The 13,864-nt window shown below is 44.6% G+C and overlaps 1 protein-coding gene across 4 annotated transcripts in view; it reads left to right on the forward strand.

Annotated features, from left to right (window-relative positions):
• The window catches only part of rdh5 (retinol dehydrogenase 5 (11-cis/9-cis)), a 122,268-nt gene that overhangs the window by 38,674 nt on the left and 69,730 nt on the right, over nucleotides 1–13,864 (forward strand). Inside the window, exon 2 of one of the 4 annotated variants that reach the window (XM_060910279.1) lies at nucleotides 13,477–13,503. The exons of 1 other annotated variant lie outside the window; for it this stretch is intronic. The gene's annotated coding sequence lies outside the window, so the exon portion shown is untranslated. Of the gene's footprint in view, nucleotides 1–13,329; nucleotides 13,445–13,476; nucleotides 13,504–13,864 lie in introns of those variants that run through there. 2 more of the 4 variants (XM_060910277.1, XM_060910278.1) reach the window with 2 other exon arrangements.

Below are 13,864 nucleotides of genomic sequence, written 5' to 3' on the forward strand. Positions count from 1 at the left end.
CTAATTTTTCTCTTTAAATAATACATTTTCTCAGTTTAAACATTTGATATGTCATCTATGTTCTATTCTGAATAAAATATGAAATTTTGAAACTTCCACATTGCATTGTTTTTTTCCAATTTGTACTTTGTCCCAACTTTTTTGGAATCGGGGTTGTATTTCAGTTTCACTGTAGTTACGAAATATTGAATATGCTTTGACCCTCAAGTGCTCAGTTCATTTTTTACATCACATTTTTTTTACTTTTAGTTATTGAATTATTTTAGTTTGTGATTGTAAAGTGCTTACAGCATATTTGTACAGGCGCTAAATAAATTGTTTTATAACATACAATCCACGCCTTTTGCCCATAGTCAGCTGGGATAGGCTCCAGCTTGCCTGCAACCCTGTAGAACAGGATAAAGCAGCTAGAGATAATGAGAGATTATTACTGTAAACTGTTTTGCATAAAAGTATTTGCCAAATGAATAAATTTAAACATAAAATTGTGAAATCAAAAGCTTCTCCATTAAAGACAGGTTAGGTAAATTTGGAGAAATCAGCAAGAGTATGCCAGACTTTTAAATAAACAATCCCAAACCCTTTTTGCAGTGATTTCTCCAAAGCAACTTCTCCAAAACACATGAATACTCACTGCCTGATTACTGCTGGATGACAAGTTCATGAAAGAGAGCATTGGGGTGTGCGTTGTAGTGGGGGCAAGGGTGTAGCACCTCATTGTCATATCCAACTACTTCATGTCTCGTTTACAATTAAGAAAACACCTAACATTATGATAATGAATATAAATGACAAACATAGCTATTTCTAGCACTCGGAGCCATCGACTAGCTCACTAGCTTTAGCAATATGTCTGTAATATGTCTGCAAGACTTGCAGAAAACTCCAGTCACACGCAATGAGTGTATGAAATGATTGGACAGGCTTTTTGTAGCCCTGCAAGTCCACAGACGACAGATTTTCTTTTTATTGTCAGACCATTGAATTTATTCATTTAAATTTGATTTATTTAGGATGTAAAGAAATATTTCTTGAAATTAACAAAAATATGGTGGTGTAGTGGTTAGTACTGTTGCCTCACAGCAAGAAGGTCCTGGGTTCAAGCCCAGCAGCTGGCGAGGGCCTTTCTGTGTGGAGTTTGCATGTTGTCTGTGTGGGGTTTCTTCCGGGTGCTCTGGTTTTCCCCACAGTCCAAAGACATGCAGGTTAAGCTAACTGGTGGGTCTAAATTGACCGTGAGTGTGAATGGTTGTTTGTCTCTGTGTCAGCCCTATGATAACCTGTCGACTTGTCCAGAGTGTACCCCGCCTCTCGCCCACAGTCAGCTGGAATAGGCTCCAGCTTGCCTGCGACCCTGTAGAACAGGATAAGCGACTACAGCTGATGGATGATGATGATAAAAATACTTCTAAAATAAATTGCCTACACTGTCCTTAATTGCCATGAAAGCACCACTGTAAAATTAAAATGTTTCAAATTGTTAAAACCTGTACAATGACTATGAAATACCACCAATCATAATAGATGTGGGAAATAAATATATTCCACATTTGCATCTATACATCCACTACTTCTGACAAAATAATATGCCTTCTCATACAGTGGTGCTTGAAAGTTTGTAAACCCTTTAGAATTTTCTTTTTGCATAAATATGACCTAAAACATCCTCAGATTTTCACACAAGTCCTAAAAGTAGATACTGTAAAGAGAACCCAGTTAAACAAATGAGACAAATATTGTACTTGGTCATTTATTTATTGAGAAAAATGATCCAATTTTACATATCTGTGAGTGGCAAAAGTATGTGAACTTTTTCTTTCAGTATCTGGTGTGACCCCCTTGTGTAGCAATAACTGCAACTAAACATTTCCGGTAACTCTTGATCAGTCCTGCACACTGGCTTGGAGGAATTTTAGCCCATTCCTCTGTACAGAACAGCTTCAACTCTGGGATGTTGGTGGGTTTCCTCACATGAACTGCTCGCTTCAGGTTCTTCCACAACATTTTGATTGGATTAAAGGTCAACTAAGTAAAAAAAATTAACTTTCATAATATGTTTATTCTTGCCTAAAAACACAAAACCCGACTTAGAAGTAAAGCAAGAAAGTTGTTCTCAAAATCGTATATTTTTAGTGAAGTTACAAAATATCCCTTTCTGATTGGACAACAGGTGATGTATGTTTCAGAATACAATGCAGAAAGTAACTGAAGAACTCCCTGCAGTTTTTGTGGAAATGATCGATAAGGATCGAAATTAAAGGGACACATTGTGTTGTGCATTGTTTTCCATAGTGTTTCACAACAGGTAATACGCCCCGAATGTGTCCTGCATCATGCTTTTTCATTTTTTTTTTTATCAGGTAGGGTACATAAGTGACGCGCATGTGAGTAGAACATTTGTGAGGTGGTGAGTGATTGAGCTGAACAACATGGCATCCAGTTCCAGCGATATATCCGACCAAGATGAGCCAAGGAGAGGTGTCATCACTACTGTAGTAAAATAATAAAACCACACACAAAGTAAATTCACAAAGTACATTGAATAATGGTTGGAATTCCAAATGACCTATTGTTAATGAAGGCACATTCTTGACATTTCTTTGCTCTACATGAAATTCAGACATACTGCATATCAGCAGCTGGCTAGATGGTGCTGGGAGTACCTAGGCCATCATGTTCGCGTTCCGCTGCCATCCTGTGCAGTCACAAAGATCCGGGAGACATTCCCATCCACTGAATATACAGGTTTCCAGGATGTGGTGTAATGTGGCAAATAAAGACGTTTGAATGTATACTTGAATCAGATTTATTTGTTCTAATGCATTTGTTAACCCTATAACAAAGACAAACCAGAGGTCCAAAGACCTGGGAAAAGGATTCACACAGCAATCCTTCCCAATCCAGTGTGGATACATTATATGTCCATAATCAACACTACGCCAGTAATTAGGAATAACTCACGGCCGAGAGAGTGTGGGTAGTTGGACACAACTTTACTGAAGGGAAGCGCACGGAGAGTAAATACACACTGGAAGAGGCAGAGGGTGTGCATGCACCAAAATAGAATAACAATAACCAGGCAGTAGACTGGCGTGACCACCTTTCTTCCTCACACCCGCCCCCAACCAGATAGAACCCAGTACTGTAACTTATCACAACACAGGCAACTAGAACGCCTGCACAGGCTAACGACTAAACACAACAGTGTAAGGCAACATATGACTATCAACACTGTGAATAATAACACAAAACACAACATTGTTCCAAAAAAGGATACGAGAAGAGTCCATCACAAGTCCGAGACATAGTCACTGAGATGAGCTGGCCACGCCTGGGTCAGCGCACGAAGACCCCGGGTCCTCTGGCGGGTCACACGGCAGGGCATTGACGGCAGGTGATTGCCATCCCGGGACAGGGCAGGATCCACCGGACCCAGCAGGGGTGGGCACCGACGCAATTTCAGGGGGGATAGCAGGTGCTGGGGGGCACACCCTGGGGTGTAGTCGGGGGTAGAGGACAGTCATCATCAGACTCGTCCCCATCCTCAGAGGGACGGATGGTGTCAGGGCTGGCAACAGGGTCCCTTGTAGCAGTCTGACAACTTGACTCGATAGGTGAAGTCTCTAAGTTGCGACCCTGCAAACTTGCGCAGGCCACACCAGAGACCCTCAACAGACACGACGAGGTATCTGTCACGGCTGCATGCCTTGTTGCGGTCAGCGTGGCGGTAGACAAGGTCACCCACCTCAATCGAAGAGGGGATTAGGGTCTTTCCACGCGGGGCTTTGGACCTCTCGCTGTGTGCGTGGTTCCTCGCCCTCCATGCTGCAAACGTATAAGTTCCTCGTCGGCGAGGGGCAGCTGTGTGCAGGTGAACTGGTCTCTGTGTCCACATTTCCCGGGCAGACAGGCCGCGGGATCGCAGTCTGGAGTTAAGGCAAGCTGTGGCGACTGCTAGGAGCCTTGACGATATAAGACCACCGCGAGGCTGCTGTCGCAGCAATTCCTCTCCCAACTCTTGCACCGCCTTTTCTGCAACAGGGTTCTTGTTCAGGTTCTTCGCCCGCCCCAGCTCCAGTGAGATTCTATGTTGTGCGAGGAGCGAGTCGGAAGCCAGGGCCTTGAAAGCAGGGGCCGGGTCGGTCCGTATTACGGCAAATGGACCATCCAGGGGCCGCAGTTCCACGCAGAGCCTGATGAGTCCATCCCGCAGGGTTTGGCTCCCCTCGTCTTCCACCAGCATCGACACTGTGTAGGACGTCACATACTCTCTCGTAATACAAGCACCAGTTGGCGTGCGCGTTTCATGACGTCAGCAGCAAAGGTGATGCCAACCGCAGCAGGGGGCGCAGACGACGACTGTTCCATGACGACTTGGGGGGTATGACAGAGAGCCGCACAAGAATGACAGCCCTCTGTAACTTGGAGGACGGCCTTGTCAAGGGTAAAGAAGTATCTGCTAATCGTCTTTCTGAGCTGGTTGGCAGAGGGGTGGCTGAGCTGTAAGTGCAAAGCAGTCACGAGGCCATCCAGGACCTGTCTGGGGACAATTATGCACTCCCGACATGGGGAGAGGGGTTCCTCACGTCTCATGATGAGCAAGCCGTCACTAGCGATGGATGCCACGCTGAGGTACCTTTTGACGTCTTTGATGTTTGTCATTTTCTTAGATGATCGGGTCCCTTGGGTAAGATGAGCATGGGTACGGCGCAAATCGGGGCATTCAGACTGGAGTGATCGCCATGCCGTCCTGCTCATGAAAGGAAGCCTTGCTCGACCTGCCAGGATATCCTCAGTGGACAGTAGCCGGACGACTGAGTCCTGAGTGCGTTGCACAAAGCTGCACACTTGGCATGCCATGTCTGTGTAGTCGGGAGGGTTACGGCTAGCAAAGTCAGATGGGAGGATGGCTGCGCCGGCCACATGTCGTATTGATACTTGGAATCTGCCCGCCATGGAGAGGAACGTAGAGACACGAGGACTAGCAGAGAACTCGCCCCTGCACAGCTTTTCGTAGGCTTGGACACATGGCTTGCTGTCGGTCAGGACGCACGCCCTGTTTGTCGACTGAATGATGTAGGGGCCAAAATGCTTGATGGCCGCAGCAATGGCGAGGGCCTCAACCTCACAGGGCAGCCATGTCAACTGATGGTCACGCAACTTGGCGCTAAAGAAGCCAGCAAGGGCAAGCTTGTCATCATGCATCACATACAGTGTGGCAGCTATGCCAGGCCTCCTGACTGCACCATCAGACACGATCCACAGTTGATCATCTGGGTGGGGTAGGACGACTGAGCGGCTGGAGGAGAGGCACTCCTTCACCTTATCGAAGGCACAGTGTAGCTCCTCAGTCCAGTCGACATTGTCTTGTGACGTCTTCCCTGCGATGGCGTCGTCAAGGGGGGCAAGGAGGGCAGAGCAGTGTCTGATCACATGGGCCATTACTTTAACCGCTCCAATGAAGGATCTCATGCCACCCACTGATTTCGGTGGCTCGCATGCAGCCAGGGTAGACACACAGTGGGGGCTTGGCTGAAGTGTACCCTGAGTCCACACCCACCCAAGGACGGTAGTGGAGCGCGGGTTAATGACAGTCTTGGATGCTGAGAGACGCAGGTTGCATCGACTCAGAGCATGTAGGACAGAGGACCAATTATCCAACAGCTCCTCAGGTGAGTTGCCGCCGCAATACAAGTCATCAGCGAGCTTCACCATGACGCCGGCCTGTAGCAAATCACCCAACAAGCGGTACATGAGTTCTTCAAGTGCGGTTTCTGAGCCAGGCATGCCCATGGCTGAACGTGCATAGACACGGACACCATGAAAGGGGGTGACCATGCCACAGTACTTCATGGAGTCGCACGACAGTGGTATCTGGTAGAAAGCGTTCAAGTCAGTGGCTATTAGGTGTCTCCACTGAGCAATTTGGCGTAAGGTGCTGTCGACATCGGGCATAAGGGATGGTTGGGGCTTCGAGTAGCGGCCGACATCGGCAAAAGCACTCACTAAACGATATCCACCGCTCTGCTTTCTGACTAGGAAGGAGAGGTTGAGATATATTCCACTGACACACCTACATCCTCAGGGTGACGGAAGACGCCCAGACACTCCAGCTCGCCGAATTTCTGTTGTAGCTCAGTAAGTTTGTCTCTGCCGTACAAGGGTAAGCGACCTTTGTGTTGTGGTGGCTCGACTGAACCCATATTCACTTTGGCCTCGAATGGGCACACAGCGCCATTATAGCCAGAGATAGCAGGGTTGAACACCGTCATATTGGTCCAGCAAGGAGTGAAACCTATCTTTAAAGCCAGGAGGGAGTAGGTTGTCTGGGTCTACTTGGACACCCCTGGAGTGCTGAACATTTGCAGGTCGCACTGGGAGATGTCGGGCCATAGGCATGATGGTGTGAGTATCAGGCGCTTGGCTCAGAATGGACGGTGTTGAGAGGGGGTCCACTTGGCAGAAATGTTGGTGACGCTTTAAGACATGAGGTTCGCTTGAAAGGTTTGGGATGCGAACCCTCCCCACGACGCTGGATATCACCCCAGGGTGGGGCCAGCCATGCGTGGCATCACCCTTGCTCCTTCGTGCATCCAGGCGGGGTTCCATGGCATAGGCTGTGTCTGTAGGAGCATCAGGTGGGAGGGAAATTTCAAGAAATTCACCCGGCCATATGGTGGTTGACACGGGAGGAGCACGTAATGTAATGGTGCGGCAAACCACATTCTTGGTGGGATTGGTGTCAGTGGAGCCGTAGGAGGACACTGCTCCATCAGCCAAGGTAATTAGTCTTTTGGCAGGGCGCATGGAAATGTCATTTGAGGACATGAAGGGGGTGCCTGCGAGTATGTCCACGTCCAGGTTTTCCACAACCAGGCCGTCAAAGTGGAACGTATTGGCACCACGGTTGAATGCAAGGCGGGTCTCTCCCACCACCCTCATGGGAGAGGAACCATCGGCCTGGTGGGCTGACTGGGAGCTGAGGGTCATGTGAGCTCCCAGGCGGTGTGCAGCAGACAGTCTGATCATGTTGCAAGTAGCGCCAGTGTCGAGAATAATACGTGCATGGTGGTGTTTGTAAAAGGCGTCAATATATGGCGATTGCCTGACTTGGACGGCGCGAGCAGTGTGGGGCTGAGTAGGCTCAGGACAGACAGGGGGAGGTGGCTCTTCATCAGGACACTCCTGGTATGAGAGTCGACAGTTTCCTCATCGAGCACAGAGACAATCTGTCTGGCTTTGAGCATAAATTTACGGTCTTGTTCAGGTAGGTATTTGCATGAACTGAGGAAGTGCGTGTTGTTTTGGCGGCCTGCTTGTGTGCACAGGGGGCATGACTTTTCACGTGGGCTCAACCGCATTGGCATTTTAGTGGCACCAAAGGGGGACTGACGGGGTGCTGTGCCACTGTATGTGCGGTTAGAGACCGCTGCTCGCATAATTTTAGCATCGTCAGCTGCGCGAATTTCAGAGAGTAGGGAGTCTAGAGCTTGGGAAATCTCTGGTTTGATAGATGCCAATGTACGAGTGCGCAATTCAGTGCCATATCTTTGCTTGACGAGTTTGGGTAGATCAGCATGAATTAAATGCAGCCACATCACAACTACAAAGTTCTCGAGGGAAGGGGACAGCTCTTCATCCTCAGCTAGAGCTTCACCATGGTTGGTTAACCCGGCTGCCTTAAGGAGACTATCCTCTGTGAAGGCCATAAGGCGCTGATATAAATCTTCAGGACGCTTGTCATTTTCTAAGTGAATGTCCACAAAATCAATGAGCTGAGCGCCTGTGGTCTGGAAGCCATAATGTAAACGAATGGTTTGCCATACGCCGTCAATGGATGTGGAGTTTCTGACAATAGTGTTACGGGAAATCACAGGGCAGTAGTTGGCTATTTGACCTAGCATGAGTTCCAACTGGCTAACTTTTTGCTGAGCAGTCCGCCTGTGAGCTACAGGAATTGCCTCACCATCATCCTGAAATCCTCTGAGAGGAGTAGTTCGGCTCTTCTTACCCCACATCGTACCCTCGATGAGGAACGGACCAAACGCAGGATCCAAAGAGAGTGTATACAGTAAGTTTTGTTTCCAGTTTTCAAATGAATTCAGAGTCTCTTGTTTAGTCAGGCACCATTGTTTTGGTGCGCGGTTAACATTAGCTGCTATCACGCAGACAAACGTGTTCTCAAACTACCTTCTCGGCCGATGACACTTTCGTCGGAGTTGGAGAAAGTTTAGATGCAAGGCTGGGTTCGGTGAATTTGCGCTGCCACCACGCCAGTAATTAGGAATAACTCACGGCCGAGAGAGTGTGGGTAGTTGGACACAACTTTACTGAAGGGAAGCGCACGGAGAGTAAATACACACCGGAAGAGGAAGAGGGCGCGCATGCGCCAAAATAGAATAACAATAACCAGGCAGTAGACTGGCACTAACACTTGTCTGAAATAACCTCAGCAATGATGACAAAAAAAAAAAAAAGTAGTATGTATGGTGTTGAAACAGAACTGAAAAAGTTTTCAAAGACCCAAAAAGGCACAAGATCATACATGACACACATTTGCCCATCAAAAGTTTCTCTGATGTGTACATACAGCACAATACAATCATTTTTTGGAAAATCGGCTGTGATGGCATCGGATTATCTCCTCTTTGGGGGGGTACACATGGCCGCTGCTCAAAGGTGGTGGTGATGGCTGCCTCTCTGGTGGTGAAGTGTCAAAGTCTTGCTCCGATACATGAGCCATGAGTTCCTCAACATAGGCTACACACATTAAAAAAACGTGTCAAACGTTCAAAAGAAGATTACTGCTTTTAGTTTTGGTGGGCTGTCTGTTTTGTAACACTAGGTAAAGCGTTTTACAAATCAGTGCAAAGCCAATATGTGACACATGTATGGGGAAAATCACAACCTACATAATGTGACATTTTCCACCTTTGACTTACAGTAGTTGCATGGTTCTTTGACTGGCTTAGCTGAAGCACTTCCTGGCTTATACTTTGGTTTTTGAATACTATAGCGTAGGTCCCCTTTACTTGTCCTTGCCTGCTCTCTGTCACTGTTTTGCGTTGTAGTGTAGTGCTGCCAAATGAATCCTGAGATACAAATGATAGGAAAGAAACAATGATTTTGTTGATGCGGTTAATATTGATACTGAATGTGATGTTATCTATTATCAGCATGAAAACAACAACATTCTGAGTTATCAAGATTAGCGAGAGGTATGAACTTGCCTGCTGAGGATGTCATGATATCTGTACGACTTCATTTTTGGCGCAAATTTTTTGATGGTCTCATCTTTGGGGAAGCGATGAAAGCTTACCCCGTCTTTATATGTATTGCCACAACCTGCAATTATACACCGAGTAGGCATGGCTGGGGACTGTAGGCGAAAACTCTGGACTCAGTCTTTGTAAGTAACTAAATCAACTCAAATTACTTTCAGCACTTCAGTCCAGGTGCAACGACTATGCCACAGTGTTATTCTGAAACATGCGTCATGAGGTCGTGTGACCTATCTCGTGCTCATAAGTTTATTTTTTGAAGGGTGGAGCTTTGGGTCCTGAAAAACAGATGAAATACCGCTTTCCAGCAATTAGTGCACATTCACAAAATCACGCTCAGAAATGTAAGGTACAGTATCTCTCTGGATACATGAAAACACATTTGGATCACCGTGGAATTTTGTTTTTTTTTTTAACTTAGTTGACCTTTAAGGTCAGGACTTTGACTTGGCCATTCCAAAACATTAACTTGATTCTTCTTTAACCATTCTTTGGTAGAATGACTTGTGTTCTTAGGGTGATTGTCTTGCTGAATGACCCGCCTTCTCTTGAGATTCAGTTCATGGACAGATGTCCTGATATTTTCCTTTAGAGTTCGCTGGTATAATTCAGAATTCATTGTTCCATCAATGATAGCAAGCCGTCCTGGCCCAGATGCAGCAAAACAGGCCCAAACCATGATACTACCACCACCATGTTTCACAGATGGAATAAGGTTCTCATACTGGAATGTAGTGTTTTCCTTTCTCCAAAGATAACGCTTCTCATTGAAACCAAAAAGTTCTATTTTGATCTAATCCGTCCACAAAACATTTTTCCAATAGTCTTCTGGCTTATCCACGTTATCTTTAGCAAACTGCAGATGAGCAGCAATGTTCTTTCTGGAGAGCAGTGACTTTCTCCTTGCAACCCTGCCATGCACACCATTGTTGTTCAGTGTTCTCCTGATGGTGGACTCATGAACATTAAAGTGCATATCACGGGTAAATTCAGGAGCAAGATCAATGTAATTCTCCTGTTTTATATTAAACTTTGGTCAATATCTGTCACGTTTTGTGCAATTTTTTTACCTTGCGCAATACCAGAAAAATTCAGTGGAAATCAAGCCATTTGAGGCGAATTTGTCTGCCTCTGAAAAAACTTGGCATTTGGATTTCCCGCTAAACATTGATTTTCGTGACGTCACTTGCGGGACGCCTCTTTCTGAATCCTACATCAGTGCTGGTTTGTTTATGAGAAAACGACCTGGTGGTTTTCTGCAAATTTCAACGTTATTGTAGAAATAGTTTAAGGTGGGTGGAGCACGGAAGGCCAGAACTGAGTTCTCACAAACTGTTTTCTTGCACTTTTCAGCGTCTTATATTTCGCTCGCGCGCGCACACACACACACACACACACACACACACACACACACACACACACAAGTGTCCAGGTTGGGAGAGAGCATTTTGTGCAATTTTTTTACCTTGCGCAATACCAGAAAAATTCAGTTGAAATCAAGCAATATTCTTTTTGGAGAGCAGTGGCTTTCTCCTTGCAACCCTGCCATGCACACCATCGTTGTTCAGTGTTCTCCTGATGGTGGACTCATGAACATTAACATTAGCCAATGTGAGAGAGACCTTCAGTTGTTTAGGAGTTACCTTGGGGTCCTTTGTGACCTCGCCGACTATTACGCGCCTTGCTCTTGGAGTGATCATTTTTGGTTGACACTCCTGGGGAGGGCAACAATGGTCTTGGATTTCCTCCATTTGTACACAATCTGTCTGATTGTGGATTGGTGGAGTGCAAACTCTTTAGAGATGGTTTTGTAACCTTTTCCAGCCTGATGAGCATCAACAACGCTTTTTCTGAGGTCCTCAGAAATCTCCTTTGTTCGCGCCATGATGCACTTCCACAAACGTGTTGCGAAGATCAGACTTTGTTCTTTAAATAAAACAGGGTGCCCACTCACACCTGATTGTCATCCCATTGATTGAAAACACCTGACTCATTTCACCTTCAAATTAAGTGCTAATCCTAGAGGTTCACATACTTTTGCCACTCAGATATGTAATACTGGATTATTTTCCTCAATGAATAAATGACCAAGTATAATATTTGTCTCATTTGTTTAACTGGGTTCTCTTTATCTACTTTTAGGACTTGTGTGAAAATCTGATGTTTTAGGTCATATTTATGCAGACATACAGAAAATTCTAAAGGGTTCACAAACTTTCAAGCACCATTGTCATTCATTACCCTTATTCTTTAATTTTTATTCCTTTCATTTTGTTTGCTTGTTTTTTTGAATTGATATGTTTAAAACATATATAGGTTTGAAACCTTGAAAGACTTGACATTTTGGCCAGTGTGGGAGAAAACATTCAAGACATTCATTCCTCATGCTTCTCGAGTAATACAAATGCCTCTTTGTTTCATAAGTGTCTTAGCTGAGGATTTGTCATACATTCCAAAAACATTGCCTTGTGCATCTGCTCCAGTGATGTCAAATTTTATAAGAACATAGGCTCGTGTGTATGAGTGTGGAGTTAACACTATATTTTCAAGTCTCTGCGTTCCACATTTGCATTTATTACATACTCAGGGGCCTATAATCAATTAAGTGTTCATGAACAACTATTTTTCAAAAACAAAAACTAAACAATAACTAAATAATTTAGCTACGCAAAATATATGATGAAATATAATGACATTTCCTCAACCACCACCACATCAAAATCCCTGATGAAATAAAAAACTTGTCAAGTATCAGAACCTCAGTTGAACATGCCATTTCCCCTCCATTTAAATCTTAGTGATTTTCATTTTGTAAAAGATGATTATTCAGGAGAATTACTTAAACTTTATGTAGTTGGTTGCAAGAGACATGAGGACACCATAGACAGATCCGTTTTCTCAGATCTAGTGGTATGCTAGTGTATGCTATTGGTAAATATTTGTGGTTGGAGATACTGTTACAGTCCTGACTTATTTGGTACCGTTAGCAGTTTTCTGAGTATAGTGAAGGTTTTTTTTAATGATAAAATATATTATCCTTTTGGAAATACTGCATTTAAAGGAACAGTCCACCGTACTTCCATAATGAAATATGCTCTTATCTGAATTGAGACGAGCTGCTCCGTACCTCTCAGAGCTTTGCGCGACCTCCCAGTCAGTCATACGCAGTCAGACACGCTGTCACTCCTGTTGGCAATGTAGCTAGGCTCAGCATGGCCAATGGTATTTTTTGGGGCTGTAGTTAGATGCGACCAAACTCTTCCACGTTTTTCCTGTTTACATAGGTTTATATGACCAGTGATATGAAACAAGTTCAGTTACACAAATTGAAACGTAGCGATTTTCTATGCTATGGAAAGTCCGCACTATAATGACAGGCGTACTAACACCTTCTGTGTGCTTCGACAGCGCATTGATACGGAGCTCAGATATCAATGCGCTGCCGAAGCGCGCAGAAGGTGTTAGTACGCCTGTCATTATAGTGCGGACTTTCCATAGCATAGAAAATCGCTACGTTTCAATTTGTGTAACTGAACTTGTTTCATATCACTGGTCATATAAACCTATGTAAACAGGAAAAACGTGGAAGAGTTTGGTCACATCTAACTACAGCCCCCAAAAATACCATTGGCCATGCTGAGCCTAGCTACATTGCTAACAGGAGTGACAGCGCGTCTGACTGCGTCTGACTGACTGGGAGGTCGCGCAAAGCTCGGAGAGGTACGAAGCAGCTCGTCTCAATTCAGATAAGAGCATATTTCATTATGGAAGTACGGTGGACTGTTCCTTTAACCAATACACATCAGAGAAGGTTGAAGGCTGTAAGGCAAATGCACATCTGTAAATAAATTCTGCATTTAAGTACGGGTTAACAATCGCACAATTGTTCATTTTTGTTTGCTGTAACTTTAAAAAAACAACAACCATGTTTTAAAAAATATATATGAGAAAAGGAAACTTGAAATGCGTCTGACCACCTTTGCTTTCCAGACTGTGCACAAGTATGCGTGTGATCCTTTTGGCTTCCCACTTTCCTTATATTGTTCCCTTATATTGTGACTAACAGACTGTTTTGATAGTTTGTCGTTTTCCAGTACCTTAAGTAAGCACGTTCTTTATCTGTCCGTCTTTGTAATGGCTTGTGTGCATACAACAGGTCTAAGGTATGGTTTTTAGGTTGTTTTTTTTTCCATAGTTGTTCCTCTGCTTCCTGGTTCGAAGGGTATTGTATTTTCTGTTTTATTTCCTTGCTCATGAGTATGGCTTTACCCTTGACTGTGTGTGTGCGCGCGTGCGCCTGTTCCATGTTCCTACTTAACACTCAAATAAAACAGTGGTTGGATCTATACTGGCATGTTGTGCAAGTTTGAGAATCTACAGATTACAGATACTGTGATTACTATATGTATTTCTAAGATTTAATTTATAATAGATTTAATCTATTTGTAATGTATGAGGAAATTAAGTACTTTGTGTCATGGTTATCACATTGCTTGCTTGGATGGAACAGTGTATCTACGTTATACAAGTGTATAATACAAATATATAATAGTTATAATTGTTGGTCATATACAATACTGTAT

This window comes from Neoarius graeffei, chromosome 26, assembly GCF_027579695.1.
Source record: "Neoarius graeffei isolate fNeoGra1 chromosome 26, fNeoGra1.pri, whole genome shotgun sequence".
Lineage (NCBI taxonomy): Eukaryota > Metazoa > Chordata > Actinopteri > Siluriformes > Ariidae > Neoarius > Neoarius graeffei.